We start from the raw sequence: 15,150 nt of genomic DNA on the forward strand, positions 1-15,150 counted from the left end.
TCTTCTAAGACCTAAAAGAAGGAGCATTGCAGTTTCACACGTCCAGAAGACCAATACTTGTTAGCGATAAACAACATGGAATTTCCTGCTTCTTGATATATACTATGTATAGTATACACCACATCAAGCTCTACCAAATAAGTTAGGAGTCTTTTTTTAAAAAAAGGGGAAAAAAGAAAGACAGTCTACATCAATACCCCAATAAATTCAGAACCAGTGTTGCAGGCAGTTGTTTGCATTTTGTCACTGTCACACTGTTAATGGTCTCCATCACCGGAGAGCTTGTCACTTACTGCTAAGTCTAGATCTTTCATCAGTTTTTATGCAGTTCACGGCACTGAACGCCAGTTCACAGTTTGCAGTTAGATACAGGCAATAACAGACGTGAGTTTGTTCAACAAAGGAAATATTTCTGGCTGGGAAACCACATTCTTGCACAAAGCTGCAAATGGAAGATTCTTTGCAATAATTTTCAGTTCAAGCCATTTATCCAGCAGTCCCTTTTAATTGTGGCTTGATGGGAGAGTGTTTGGCCAAAGACTAAAATCTCAGCAGGAGAGTGGAAGGAGCTTGCAGTTTTCTATATAGGACTGCTGGTTGGGAGAGAGAGGAAGGCGGTAAGAAGTGTGCCGTTTACTAGAAAGAAAAAGAAACAGACTCATATGCGTTTGCCCAACTTCCTGCAGCAATTCCTTGCTGGAGCCCAGGAAGATACATAGGCTCATTTCCTTGTATTCCTCCTCATCATGTGGGTAGAGAGAAGGAAGAGAGGATGATCCACACCTTTTCTGTGTTCCGGTATCACAGGCAGCAGTCTGAGGTGAGCCAGGAGCCGGAAATCCAAAGCTGTCAGGTGTCAACTGGAGAACCAGCCAGGTGGAAGGTCTGAAAAATAACCAAAGATCCAGGAACATATCTTTACTCAGGAAGGTTCAAAGAAGAGTTGATTGGAAGTAGTAAGTCCTTATCCATTGGAAAGATGGGTGGACAGAATCATCCCAATATCTAAATGAACTTCAGCTAGAACAAGGGTGGCAGGCTTGGGGACCAATTTCTCCAAATTTTTCTCTCTGGGCCTTGTAACTCTACCCAGGCCATAGCCCCTTCACAGGCACCCCCTCTCTACCCATCCCACATCAGTCTTGCTTCACACTCTACTTGATAATTTTGCCTGGCTGGAATCCGTCTTGGAACTCTGAAAGAAGAAATATAGGTAGTATCTGTGCTGCTTCTTTTGCTAGAAAAATAGATGCCGGTACTCACTGTGAAGTTGTTATAGTGTCACACTTTTTAACAACAACAACAAAAAGAGGTGGCAGTACTGCGTACCTTTGAGTACCCCTGGAAAAAAAGCCCTGAGTAATATAAAGCATTAAAAAACTGTAATTCAAAGCAACACCTCCCAGCAGCAACAGAAAGGTTGGGTAGCACTCATCATAGCTCCATTAAAATCAGCAGGTCTACTTTGAGTATGACTAACGTTCGAGGTTACCCTTTGGACTTGAGCTCCCCTTTGCAAGAGTATCCGTTTTCATCTAGCATCCACTGGCAATGAGTTCCTTTGGTTTAATTATAGTTTGTATTATAATTAATACAAAAATAAAAAATAATATAAGGCAAGCAATTTTTATTTTCAAATTTGCATATAATTAGAAGGCTGCTCACCGTGTGTTTTATTTTTTTTTTTATCTTCCAGTTTCCTTCCCTTTTTTTGCTTTGCTCTTGCCTCTTTTTGTTAGTTTGTTTTTCTGTGTGTGTCCTCTGCTCTGGGTCAATGAGGGTACACACATGAAGGTGCTGGATGGTTGGTGAAAAACTCTGTGTGAGAGGCAGGGAAGGGAAGATCTCCCAGGGTAGGAAGCTGGGGGAAGAAAGGGAAGCTCCCAGGTAAGAGCTAGGACGGTTCATGCATTTTTATGTGACAACAAGGGTTAAGAGCTACCTGTGAGAGAGGGCTTTGCATTTTGTTTATCCATCTCTCTTTCTCTTTCTGTTTTCACTTATGTTTGCTTGTTTTTTATTGTATTATGAAAACTCCTTAATAAAATTTTATGGGCGAAGGAGGAGGGAAGAAAAAGAAAAACACTGCAAATATTTTAGTAATATATACAATTTGTTTATTTGTCCTTTGTTGAACACTTTATTCTTTGCCTATGTGAGGGGGATTATGTATACCTATAAATATTATTTTCTTCCTGTTTTGTATTTCCACCATTTTGCAAAAGTCCTCATTTCATCTGATAGATTTGACCACAGCTGTGCATTTAGACGTCTCCATTGAGCTGTCCACTTACGGATAGGGAAGCCTAAGGCTGTATTTACCCATCTGGCTCAGGGAGGTGAAGAATCAAGGCTGGCTGTGTTCTAGGAGAGTGAGAAATTCAGCCTTGGGGAAGGGCAGGCAGGCCACTTCTCTGCCAGCAGAAATTGCTTTGTTTTAAGTCAGATACAGTTTGCTTTCAGGTTTACATAGATACCGCAGTTAGGTAAGGCTGCTGATCTCACAAAAGTCAATACTGAATCCCTGACTGTCTCAATTACTGCAGCCTACATTTAAAGGCTGTTAGCCTTCCAGGTCACTAGCCCAATTGTATCATGTATAGTCATGTTGGAGGCCAGTTTCTGCAGTGTAGGTCGACTCATTTTCGGTCCCACTAACTTATTTGTAGTTGATTGTATAGGAAAGGATGACAAACCTTGCATTTTATTTTTTAATTGCTGAATACGGAACAATTAAGATTATTAATGTTTTAAATGCTTTTATTTGCCCTGCTATTTAAATTAGGATCTTGCATTCGCATCTCTTGTTAGGGATTTTTTGATTAGCCTATTCGTATTTGTAACTTTTCATGTCTGTAATTAGCAATGCGTTCTCCTGAAATCTTATTGTTTCCTCACGTGATTTTTTTTGTGATGTTGGAAGCCCCTTTGAGCATGGTTTACCACAGAAAAGCAGCATGCGAATAAACCATGGTGATGATGAAATGTTGGACTTTAGAATAACTTTATTGTGTTTGAAAGTAATGCCTCTGGGGGAGGAGATTCCACAGCTAGGTGCCACTACAGAGAAGGCCTTATATGTCACTAGACAGCACATTTACTGGTGGGAGAAGGCCTGCACCCCCCCACTGGGTTCCAATTAAATCCCAAAATGTTCAGGGCTTTACATGTCAGCATTAACACCTTAAATTTGAACTGCCAATGTATCAACAGGTGTGTACATTGCTTGGCATCATACACAGGTGCCTGTCAATGTTCTAATAGCTGAATTCTGCCCTAGCTTCAGTTTTTCGACCATATTCAATGGAAAACCCTACAGAGAACCCACTATAGCAATCCAAATGCCATATCCAGAGCCTTGTCAGACACATGGCAGAAAGGAACTGGAAGCTGGTTTTATTATTTTATTTTGCCCTCCTTAAAATGTTGGGAATACATGTGGCATCTCCAGGAGTAAAGTATGCCCCGACCCAATTTCTGTGGCATGTTAAGGTAAACGGGAAGTCTATAGATTTTTAAGTTCTAAACCTTCTCCAAGCATTCCCTGTATGTCCATTTTGGTCCCTCTACCAAAACCAGTAGGGCAAAGGACAAAACAGAATCCAGGGTCCACAATGGCTGAGAGGTATTTCTTTAGTCAGAACTTTTTCTCCAGGGTGAGACCTTTCTCTCCAGCCTCAGAAAGGGGGATCAAAAACATCCTATGTCCTCTGAGCCTCCCTCCCAGACACCATCGGATTGCAGCCTTAATCTAATTATAGGCACCGCAAATATATAGATTTCATCTTCTGATTAGAATGCTATATATTTGCTTTAGAACCTGTAAGTGCATAATATTTTGAATATTCATGGTGGTATTCACAAGCTATACTTCTGAATATTGAAAGTGTCTGGTTTGACAAGAATAGCTAATGTGTTTTTGTTTGCAAAATTCCATCTCTTCTCATGGTGTGTTTTCTGGTGTTTAAGTCCAACATTGCATTTATGCTGGTGTAATATCTCTAAATTATCTCTGTACATAAGTACTAAACAAATTTCTCTACTTCCGGCTATAATGTGTAACCATAGTGTACTCTACTGAATTTAAGATCAAAACATGCAATACAGTGGTACCTCAGGTTACATATGCTTCAGGTTACATACGCTTCAGGTTACAGACTCCGCTAACCTAGAAATAGTGCTTCAGGTTAAGAACTTTGCTTCAGGATGAGAACAGAAATTGTGCTCTGGCGGTGCGGCGGCAGCAGGAGGCTCCATTAGCTAAAGTGGTGCTTCAGGTTAAGAACAGTTTCAGGTTAAGAACGGACCTCCGGAACGAATTAAGTACTTAACCCGAGGTACTACTGTATTATGGAAGGTTTTCGGCTTGAAATTGCCTCTCCATGTGACCAATCTTGCCTTTTGACCACAAGGACCAGCCTTAGAAATGATCATAACAGTACTGATGTACTGATTTACCTAGGGTGGGAGTGATGTTTTTTTGTTTTTTTTTAAATAGATAAATAACTAGGATGGACCATTCTGTCCATGTCAATGCATATTAAACAGTTTGACACTTTGCTTAAGAAATAATAATAACCAGCCAGATTGCGCACTTAATAACATATTTCTCTGTAATTCATCTGCAGAATATACCAGACTGATTTCACTTATAATTTTCTGTAATTGGTGGGATTTCCCCCTCTTGCTAAGTCCACAGAATTCTGATGCAAAACTCAAATTCAGGCAACAGCTTCCCTAAACATGTATTTGCAGCAAAATGTACATTTGCATGATTTCTATACAGCAAATCATATTTTTTTTTTATTCAACGTAAGTTACCTCTCTGTATCTCTGTCTTAGTTCTTACTGGGCTGGTCCATTCCAAACAGCAGGTTTGGGCTCATGTGATTCAATGTTCATCTGCAAAGAAACAGTTCCCTCTGTTGTTGTTTTGGGAGAAAGGGCCAAAATAAAATAGTAGCAAATGGGGGCTGAGAGTTTTCTTGCCCAGGGTTGGTGAACCTTTGGCTCTCCAAGTGCTGCTGATCTATACCTCCATCATCCCAGATCATTGGCCATGATAGTGAGGCTGATAGGAGTTGCAGTCGAACATCTGGGGGACCTAAAGCTTTCACAGCCTTGCTGTAGCCCCTCTTCAATTTAAGCACTGAACTCCACAAAACTGACATGAGTTGGGCCTCTGAGGGAAGGAGGAAGATGGGAGGTGATCTGAAAAGAGAAGCAATTTTCTTTTTTTCTTTTTACAAGGATGGTTTGAAATAGTGAGCTTTTTAAAATACTGGCTTTTTCTCAGTGCAGGATTTGAAACTGGTGCCCTGCAGGGCTATGCTGTCCTGTAGGCATACTAGCAAGACCCCTCCATTTTGTACATCTGTGGGAAAACAATCTGTCTGTTCCCTGCCCTGCCACACCCCTGGTTTCCCAATGCAAAATGTGCACATCCCACGACACACCAGTGGAGTCTCATTAATAGTGTCATGTGTTTCAAATTAGACTGAAGGAGGCTTCTGAAATTTGAATAATACAGCACATTGTTTATATTTTTATTCTTAGCGAAGTTACTGTCTGGGCTGCTTGCCTATGGAGAGGAATAAAAAGATCAGAGAGAAGATGCTTCGTGACCCAGGACTAAGCCAGCATATTAATGGTCAGATGTTACAGGGTTTAGTTCGGAGAAATCTTGAATCACAGCTATGTGCGAGATGAATGTCCATCTCTCTCTCTCCCTCCCCCCTCCGTGCTTTAAAATGAAAAGAGTTCATTTGATTGATGGTGTTTTGCTACACTTCTGACATTTAAAATGGATATTAGGAGGTGGGTGGGTTATTTTAATAACTTGTTGCTTTAATTCAGCCAGCTAAAGAATACTGACATATTTTACACCTAATGGGAAAGGCCTCTTTGAGCTACAGAGATGTACATATCAGGAACATGTCAGCATGGCTGACTTAAGAGTAATGGCAGATGGATGTTGCAGGGGCCACTGGGCTGCCACTGAAAACAGCAGTCCTACTCCCTGCTCTGCTCTGCTCTGGTACAAGATGTATTTTGGTGTGACCCAGTGCTCCTTTTCTAGAAAAAGAGGTGCCAGAACTCACCATGAACACCTCCCTTGTTCTCTTACAATGGCAATGGTGTCCACCTGAGAGGTGCCGGAACTGAGTTCCGCTGAGCTCTCGCTGAAAAGAAGCCAAATGATGTGACCCAAATGATTCCTGTAATGTCTACTTCTGCCATTAATCCTATTTAATTTCTTTAAACTTGCTTAAAAGAGGGGTTCTTTTAATACAATGACTGGTGGTACTTTAAAAAGTTTGAAAGTTTTATAAAGAAAAATATCAGAAACTTTTACCTTAATTTTTTTTCCAGGAGAGTAATGATCTTCTAGTTGCATTCCACTCCAACTCTCTCTCTCTCTCTCTCTCTCTCTCTCTCTCTCTCTCTCTCTCTCTCAAAAGCAACAAATATGTATTCATCTTAATTTAATGTTTAAATGTCATTGTATATTATAAAAAATGTGATGGCATGACAGCTCTCTATTCTGAATTCTTCAAACATCTCTGAATATTATATTAAATGACATAACCATGGATGTATCCTTTGTATATATCAGGTCCATATAACTAGAGAATAGCAATTGTTCATCTCAATCTTGCCTCAGTTAAGACAGTAATATGTAAAAGCTGGAGAGCCATAAATTTGAGGGGCACATCCTAGAAAGCTTTGAAAACAAAACGTTGGGAGATTTTCGTAACAGGTTAATATTATTGGTTTAATATTATTTCCTGTCATGAACTATTTTTATCTTTTCCTGCTCTCTGACGTAGCAGCCCATTTAACTTTTTTTTTTCCTGGAGAGCTACTCTTTAATCAGATCAAGCTCAAGGAAACTGATATCTATCTGTTTGGCGCACATCTTCTGCTTCTGGTTCTGATTTAGTTACAAGACGGTTGCAGACTCAAATCCTTTAAAACACATTTTGCTTGAATTACGGGATGAATGCAGTTTATGTCTTGGATTCCTGTGCTAGTGGCTCTTGCTGTATATTCTCCGAACGCATCACAGAATTGTGATGTGAAATTAAAAGAAGGCAAGTGTGGCACTCCCCCCGCCCCCGCCTCTGTAACTACATGTCTTAAATTATCACTTTTTAGTTTTAGGCAGTAGTGATGACTCTTAGGAGAAAAATTGGGTGGGTGTGCGCGTGCGCGCACACAAAATTTTAATAGCACAGCACATTATCTGCAGTGTTTTCATCTGGCATTTTTTTTTAAGACTATGGATATTATTTAAGACTACAAAATACTATCATTGTGCTACACTAAATGCACAGAACTTCTTTCAGTAAAGGTAACCCAGTATCATCATCCACCAGCCCTGCATCTGAAAGCTTAGTCATTCAGTATCAGCAGTGCAATTTAATCTGGCTGTGTATCTTCTGTGGCATGAACATAAAGGGTATGTGGGTGTCATGCAAAGCTCTAGCAGCATTTCACCTGTATATTACATAGCTTTGGGAGTACATTGGCTGCACTTCTAAACTTTTTAAAACCTCATTGAAGATGCACTGTAATTTTAGGAATCACTATGTGTTTAAGAACGCGCTCAGTTGATATGAATGAGTGTCATGCAAACAGGTGTAATCACGGCATCACACATTACGATTATCACTTTTCCCTCCTCTACACCGAGCAGGAAAAATGTCATCAGTGAAGAGTCCCTGAAAGGTAGCATCTCACAGCACCTGTCATATCAGGACATTGCAGTATCTGGTACAATTGCCAAGGCCATGTATGATGATAAAATCTAATTTCTGTGAACGCTTCAACATTCCGCCACTGCAGGCTTTCCTGAAGTGAACAAAGGTGAAAAACGGAACATCTCAATGCCTGTATCATCTTAATATGTCTAGTATCTGAGTCACTCAAAATAAAAAATAAAAATATTATCTGGCAAAAATGCTTTGTAATGCTCCAACTTTCCTCAGCATTTCTATATTTTGTTGCTGTTAAAAGGTGATTTTAGGAGTAGAATATTGGTTGAGCTCCAGTTAGTTTTGCAAGAATATTATGCTACTAAGCTATTTTTGAAATTTTGACTAAATCAGACAGTATTTGGAAACGTGGTCCTAAATAGGTGTTGGACTTACATGGAAGATAGAAAGCTTAAATTTAGTGTTCTTAAAGTCTAGATCTTCTGGTCACTGATTTCTGGAAAAGTCTGAAAGTTTCACTCGAAACACAAGATGTAAATAGAGAATTTGAACATGTTGCTAAACCATAGTTTAGTTTAGTGTAATGTGAGTGAACTGCTATAAGATTTGGGCTTGCTTGCTCCTTCCCCTCCTCTCAATGAGGAGGAGTTTGGAAAGTTTCACTTCTTTGTTGGTTCAACCCCAATTTGTCAGGTCATCCATACTGATGAATGTTAATGTTAACTATGGTTATGAAAAAACAGTTCAGAATCTGACTTATTTAAACACACCATAGTTAACATTAAACAACAGTTTGGAATTCTGATGATATGCCAACTATAGTTAGTGGAAATTGAAAGTGAAAACTTCTCAACTCCTCACTGCAAGAGAAGCAGGGAATGTGTGAGTGAAAAGCTCTTGGTAGTTGTCAGGGAACTGCCATCGGAACTAGAGGAGGAGGCGAGGCCCCACAACAGTGCTGGAGAGGGGCCAAGCAGGGAGAGAGGCAAGTCTCCTGTTGGGGAAGAAAATCAGCGCTACACCAGGGATAGAGGGGGGCCAGTGGGGGAAGCAGAGAGCAGGCTCCGGGACTCTTCACTGGACACCAGCGGGGAGAGCACAGGTCCTCCGCTACCCACGCCCTCCCTGCGCAGAAGACTTCCGCGCAGGGAGAGTAGGTGGAGACTGGGCGTCAAACAACTTTTATGTTGGAAAAGGTTTAAGAAACGCCCACTGATGGATTCTGCCAGCGACTGAACAGCCACGGAGTGGATGGCTGTCCAGCGAGAAATGGTTTAACCAGCCAACCTAGCCCAGAGCGGCGGCTATTTACGCACAAGCAACCCCTAAAGCCATTACAGTAGTCATGCTAAACTATGCTTTATTGTGTCATCTGCATGTCGTCAGTCTGCCTCATAATTACAGCCTATGCTGTAACAGAGTTTAAGCTAAGAATGAAGGAGTGTGTCACCAATCATGCATATAGGATTGATATGGTAGGCATTGTATGTTTGGACTTTGAAAAAGCTCGCCAAACAAGCTCTGAACAAACTCTTGTCATGGGATAAGTAGAAAAGTTGTCTTAAAATTGGTTAAAGAACAGGAAATAGAGAGTGGGAATGACTAGACCATTCTTGCTATGGAGGGATGTAAACAAGTATTACAGTCCCCAAAAGATATAAAATGAGACATGCTCTTTGACTTGTTCATAATTGACGTGGAGTTGGGGGTGATCTGCAAGGTGGCCAGTCTTGCAGATGATACCATATTATTCATGGTAGTAAAACAAAAAGGAGTTGAAAGGACCTCCAAAGAATTTCTCCAGACTAAGGGAGTGAGCATTAAAATGGCCAATGCAATTCAGTGTAAGCCAGTTTAAAGCGATGCTTATGGGACAAAAATCCCAACTCCACCTATATTTGGAGGGAGTCTGAAATAGTAGTGATTGGCCTGGAAAGGGATATTGAGTTGTGATAGATAGTGTAATAAAATTGTACAGTGGTACCTTGGGTTACAGACACTTCAGGTTACAGATGCTTTAGGTTACAGGCTCCGCTAACCCAGAAATAGTACCTCGGGTTAAGAACTTTGCTTCAGGATGAGAATAGAAATCGTGTGGTGGCGGCGGGAGGCCCCCTTAGCTAAAGTGGTACCTCAGGTTAAGAACAGTTTCAGGTTAAGAACGGACATCCAGAATGAATTAAGTTCTTAACCAGAGGTACCACTGTAATCCAATTTGTGGCTGCTGTAAAAAACAACACCTAAAAAAAGAGAATTCCATCTTAGGCATCATTTGGAAAGAAATTTGAAATAATTTAAAATAAAACATTGAATATCATAATGCAGGGTGTGACCACACTTGGAATACTGTGTACAATTCTGGGCGCCACACCTCACCAAGGATATTGTATGACTTGTTAATGTACGATGTGCTGATAGCCACAAACCTAGATGGCTTTACAAGGGGACTGGACATATTCATGGAAGATAAAGCTATCAGTGGCTAATGGTCATGATGGTTCTGCTCTGATTCCACTGTGGGAGGCAGTAAGCCTCTGAATACCAGTTACTGGGGGGCAAGTAGGGAGAGTGCTGTTGAACTCAGGTCCTGCTTTGGGGCTTCCTAGGGGCATAAGGCGTTTGGTCTAACCCAGAAGGACTCTGATGTTCCTCAGACTACAAATGGGAAAGTGTTCTTTCCGGTAGCAGCCAGGAGTGTATCTGCATTTGCAGAATGAAAGCAGTGTGTCCTGGAAAGGTAAGCAACTAATTATGGTTATTTATATAAATCCAGTGTTTGTTTTTCATGAAGACTGGGTGGATTTTGGTACTTCCCCCTCTTTTCTTGACTTCTAATTGAGACCACTGCAGTGGTATTTGCGTAATAATGACCTATCCAACAGCTTTTATTGATCACATTTGATTAAAATACAGGGCATTTTCGGAGGAAAAAAAGAATTAGGCAATCAAAGCAATTTGCTTTAATTTTGTCTTAAATCTAAGTATAATAAAAGTAGAAAATCTAATGTCATCGTATCCATTTATGGCCTATGGAATAATTACATTGGCAGCACAGCATGATGCCCAAAACTCAGAGATGCAAGAAAAGTTTATGGAAGTCTGATTCTGTATTTTAAATACACTGGGTTTTTGTTTTTGCTTCATTTCTCTAAAAGCCGCCTCCTTTTTAAAAAGGGTAATTGCCAATCTCTTGTTCAGAATCTCTACAAATAGATTCAACAGGCTCTCCCTAAAACTTCTGTCTTTAGTATTCTTCTTGTTGTTTTGTTGTTGTTTGTTGTTATAGGCAGCTCAACTTAAAATAGGCTCATCTGCTTTAACTAAACTCTTCTACGTTACTTGGCAGTGCTTTCTTTTGTACATGGCTCTTAAGAGACCATGGAAGCTCAAACGGCACAATGCAGATCATGCAAATCACCCTCGCACTGCTGGTGTACAGTGGCCTGATTGAGAGGCAGTATGCATGGCTCATGGGCCAACCACATGAAAGGAACAATTTTAAAGACCAGATGAGCTAAAGCTGGGCCAAGTTAGGCTGATGTGTGAGCTTCAAAGGTTATGGAATAGCATCCTTATTTAAAATAAAACTGATTTTATTAATAACACCTGAACCAAGTTATTACTCATGGAGGAAACAGAGAGGTACATGATGCTAAATGCATACCATACTTAACGCAGGGGGAATAAAGATTATGTTGAATTTGGGTATATGCGCCCTGGCACAGAACTGTATGTTTTCCTGGAAGAGGTAGAAATAGACAACCATTTCCCTTTCATTGCACGGTGCATTTTTTAGTGTCCAAGGAACTAGGTTACTTGCGGAGTGTGTGCTTGCTGGAATACGGGGTCAGTGTGTAGAAACCTTAATTGCTGAGGCAAGTTGATTAAGACTTGGTTTTGTGCTCAGCCTACTGAGACATGTGAAATCCAGAAAGAACCCATTGCAACATGATAATAAAAATCATGGCACAATTCGAGACTGAGGATGGACTGGGAGATAGGGAGATGAAAAAAGCAAATAAATATCCTGACCTTGAGAATCTTCTCTAGTATATCTGGGACTTTTTTTCTGATGCTACATTTATTTTTTCTTAGTAAAAAGGAAAGACGTTTCTACTCCATAAGGAATACAGTTTAGATGTATTACAAATTGACTTTTTCACAAGATAGGAGATTGTCCAGCCTGAGTCTGATTAGGATCTGTAAAACCACTCTATTTAATAATAATAATAATAGTAGTAGTAGTAGTAGTAGTAGTAGAGGGATGCTGTTTTTGTTTGCAATGTTAATAAGGTGCTTTGCTGCAGTTGTTTTAGCTACTTGTCACCATTAGAGTCAGCAAGAGGCGCTGATCTTGGTTAGAAAGTGTCTGCCGAGAAAACCAGTGCATTTGGAGAAGATGAAACTTTATATTAAAGTCCAGTTCTAACTTGCTTAAAAAAAACCCCGGAACATAAAATATAAGGTTGAGAAAAGACTAGTCCTCTGTCCAAGATCACATACCTGTGCGAGTGGAATATCTGCTTGTGCAATGGAACTTCCACTCTCTTAATTCCTCCCATGCCATGACCCCCAGATCTGCACTGGAGGCTTGGGGAAACATTTCACTAAATCTGAATTACAGTATTTTGCAAACATGGGAACGGACCTGACAGAATACACTACAGCAGAGCACTTGCGTATTTCCTCCTGCTCGATTTAATGCTGAAGACAAATTTTATTTATTTATTTATTTTTATACCATGCTCTTCAAGGCAGCTTACAAGGAGACAACTAAAAATTGTAGGTTCCATGTAAAAATACCCACCTGAATAAAATAATCTTAAAACCCATATATATGTGTGTGTTTGGGGGGGGGGTGTCATGAAGAACCTTTCTTGAGAAGCTGTTGCACCACACAGTTTGGGGCACCACATTAAAAAATACAACAACATCCCTCTCTTCTCCACATCAGACATGCTGTCAATGAAGGGAAGAGTTGGGTCTCAGAAACTGCATGCAGGTATTGGGCAGATACTGAGCATTTTCAAATACTGTGGTAATACTTGCACTTTTTCATTGTGTTACTTCTGTCCCTGTTGCGTGTCTCCCAGCTGTAGTCATCAAAACACAGGTGTGAGTGTATGAACCAGCCCTTGTGAACTAAAGGCTAAAAACCAGAAGAATCTTTAAATGCCAGTCGTAGACTGTGATCCTCTGGATTATAGTTTGGAATAATTTGTGTGATTATACAGTCTGTTTTCAAACAAACTTTTTTTGCAACATTTCCTCCTCCTTTACATTTTGCCTGTTTAAAATAAGGATGCAAAGGACGAATATATTCCATTTTATGGTTACTATTTTATCACGGTTGGAAATTACAAAATGAATAAAGAAGCAGTCTTGTGTGTGTACGTGTGTTTCTGTTTGTCTGTCTGTCTCTTCACATATGCACACATGGGCATTTCACTTAGCATTTTGTAATTTCTGTCTGTGTAAAACATTAATTTAAATAGTAATAAGAAAAAATTACATATGCATATCTGAAAAGACTTCCTTACGTTTGTTCTGTAAGCGTTGTCTTTGAATATCCTGATTTTTAAAAAGAAGAAGAAAAAGGAAAACCGATTTGATTTGCTGGTTAATAGGAGAAAAATGAAAGTATTATGTACACTTATTACAAAGTTGTTTGTCAGCTATTTATTTTCAGCCATACTTCTGCTAACAAACTCCATGTTGCTTGCTGCTGACAAACCTGTGATAGGCATCATATGCCTCCAGAACGAGAACTTCCTCAAGCAATATATCCACATGGCAACAGTTTGAAGAAAAAGGCATTCTTTCTCTCCTTCTCTCACATGTTACATTTTGGCACATCATAGAAGCAGGTAGCATATCCACTACCTGCTGTTGAAAGTGTTGAAGATACTGAATTATTTATTCAGTCTCTCTACACTATCCAAAACCGTTTTGGGTAGTTTGACACATCTCGGTCTTCCATATGGATACTTCATGGTGACAGAGTTGCCAGCTGCTCAGGTTTTGTGACAATCTTCGATTTTCAAGGACTATCTTAGCTTTCTCGGGAAAATCCTGTTTCAAGCCCCCCCCCCTAAATTTACCTTGTTCTCCTACAGCGGGAATACGGTTTTATGTTATAAAAACATTTGGCGGGAATAGTTAGTTTGGGTTAAGCTCAATTGATACAACAAATAAGCTTTATTATGATTACAATTGCTCATTTCTACACCGCTTTATACTTTTAATAAGAAAATCTCAAAGTGGTTTACAACCTACGTTAAAATACTGAATAAAACATTACTGTAGAAAGTCAAGCATAAAGTATACATTCAAAGCAATGTAATTTACAGGAAACTAAAATATTATCTTTAAAGATTTCAAAATAAAACATTACAAAGGAGGTCAACTACAGAATGCACATTTAACTCAGCAAAGTTAACAAAAAAGTGTTTCAAGCATTTTGAAAGAAAACATTACTAAAGGAAATAAAATATAAAATGCACATTTAAAATGGAATAACTTGCAAGAAAATAAAATATCATCATAAGTGTAGTAGAACATATCTACTGCCAGTCCTGCTAATGGGGGTTCATGGTGAGCAGTGTCTGTTAAAGCTCAGGCTTGGTAATCTGGGTCTGCACTAAGAGATAGCCAAAATGGTCTCTGGCAGTCTCAGCTTTTGTAGCTGGAGTCAGTCAGGGCCCTGCCTTCCTAAGCCAGGTGGGAAAGGGCCTGCATAGCAGGGAGCAGCTCTTCCAGTGCTCACAGCCAAGATGGTCTCCAAGAATTGGGGTTTTAAAGATTAATATTCCTTAATTTTTATCCAGCCTTTCTTCAAGACATGTATCAGGGTTAGAGGAAAGACAAAAATGCAAGGTTTTAACCAATGCTAGTCATACCGAGTATAGGCCCACCAAAATGAATGGTCATGACTCACTTAGGTCCATTAATTTCAGTGGGTTGCCTCAGAGAATAACTTAGTTTGATACAACCCGCAGGTAGAAGCAAAACATGATTTATTTATTTATTTTTACATGCAGTTTTCTGAAGATGAAGCACCTTACAGTTTCCTTTTTTGGAAACCTAACGGGATTAGCAGTTCTGCTCTCCATCTTTGGGATCTGCTTCCAGAATGCTTTCCACAGGTGTCATCTATGGAGGGCCCTGGGTGCTGAGACACCCACAAAAAATTCCACTGCGGGTACCTGACTGGGCAACCCAATGTGCCACGTGTGATGTCACATGGCATGCCAAGTCCCAGTGGAGCCCATTGCAGTCGTGGGAGGGTCTGATGGGACCTGTCACACCATGTGACATGTGCAATGCATATGACATAACACATACGCAGCAGGCACCCCCAATGTGGAGCGGAACCTGGCACGCCTGGTGCTCTCATTGTATATTTGTAAATAAATACTACAAAGACACCATA

The 15,150-nt window shown here is 40.0% G+C and overlaps 1 protein-coding gene across 11 annotated transcripts in view; it reads left to right on the top strand.

The window, feature by feature from the left end:
• GTDC1 (glycosyltransferase like domain containing 1) overlaps window positions 1–15,150 on the top strand; it is a gene marked incomplete at its 3' end in the record, with an annotated part of 248,619 nt that overhangs the window by 66,843 nt on the left and 166,626 nt on the right. The gene's annotated exons all lie outside the window — the stretch shown is intronic.

The sequence above is a fragment of the Podarcis filfolensis genome, assembly GCF_964270895.1.
Source record: "Podarcis filfolensis genome assembly, chromosome: 1".
Taxonomy (NCBI): domain Eukaryota; kingdom Metazoa; phylum Chordata; class Lepidosauria; order Squamata; family Lacertidae; genus Podarcis; species Podarcis filfolensis.